Source organism: Octodon degus, unplaced genomic scaffold, assembly GCF_000260255.1.
Source record: "Octodon degus isolate 3935 unplaced genomic scaffold, OctDeg1.0 scaffold00273, whole genome shotgun sequence".
Lineage (NCBI taxonomy): Eukaryota > Metazoa > Chordata > Mammalia > Rodentia > Octodontidae > Octodon > Octodon degus.
The window spans coordinates 144,936-146,298 of record NW_004524849.1 but is presented as its reverse complement, the minus strand read 5'-3'; positions in this window follow the sequence as shown (position 1 = coordinate 146,298).

The window sequence follows — 1,363 nt, the reverse complement described above, 5'->3', positions numbered from 1 at the left end:
AAAGCACAGGGACCGCGGTTCAATCCCCCAGCACCACATGCCAGCCAGCCCCGCCCCCTGGTGGGCTGAGCTGGACACACAGAGACACACACACAAATAAATAAATTAATTAATTAATTTTAAAAAAAGAAAAAGAGATTGAAGAGGATTTGAGAAAATGGAGAAATATCTCATGTTCCTGAACAGTAAAAACAAACAATGTGAAAATGGCCATACTCCCAAAATTGCTATATACATTCATTGCAATCTCAATTAAAATGCCATTAGTATACCTCACAGAGCTGGAGAAAACTTTCCTCAAATTCATTTGGAACCAGAACAGACCCAGAATATCAAAAGCACTCCTGGGAAACAAAGGAAAGGCAGGAGGTATCACAATCCCTGACCTGTAATTATACTAAAAAGATACTGTGATAAATTTAGCACGGTACTGGCATAGAGACAGACCTGAGGATCAGAGGCACAGATTAGAAGATGCAGACACAACTGAAAACACACTCAAGTCACTTTATCTTTAATAAAGGCCAAACATGCTCAATGGAAGAAAGATAGCTTCTTTAATAAATGATGTTGGAAAAAATGGTTTTCCATATGCCAAACTCTAAAACTAGACCCATGCCTATCACCATGCACAAAGATACAGTCAAAATAAATCAAAGATTTAAGTATTAAAACAAAGACACTAAGTCTTCTGGAGGAAAATTTAGGTAAAAATCTCAAAGACATAGGGTTAGGTATAGTGCTCATGAACAAAAAATAAACTACATGGGAAATACTCCAAAAAATCAACAACTGGGATCTCATCTTTTTGAAAAGTTTCCGTACTTCAAATCTCCAACAGAATAAAAAGAAAACCAACAAACTGGGAAAAAAGTATAGCCAATTGTTCTCAGACAAAGGCCTTCTATCTAGAACATACTAAGAACTTAAAAAAAAAAAAATTAGGCCCCCCAAATTCAAAGACCCAGTCCAAAAATGAGCATCAAATGAACATATACTTCTCAGAGGAAGACATACAAATGGCAAGTAAGTACATGAAAAAATGCTTAACATCATTCGTCATTCAAGAAATGCAAATTAAAACAAGATTGAGGAGTGAGATGACCCAGGCCGCGGGATCCTGAACAGACCCAGAGCACAGGCCTGGCAAGTGAGTGAGATGACCTGCGCTGCGGGATCCTGAACAGACCCGGAGCGCAGGCCCGGCGAGTGAGTGAGACAACCCGGGACCGGGGATCTTCATTCGACCCAGGCTGCAGGCCCAGCATGGAACCCTTCAGCAGAACTCCCTGCAAAGAGGCTAGAGGCAAGACCCACCCAGCTGATTCAGGAGCAGAACATCTTGCCAGAGTGACACAAAAGG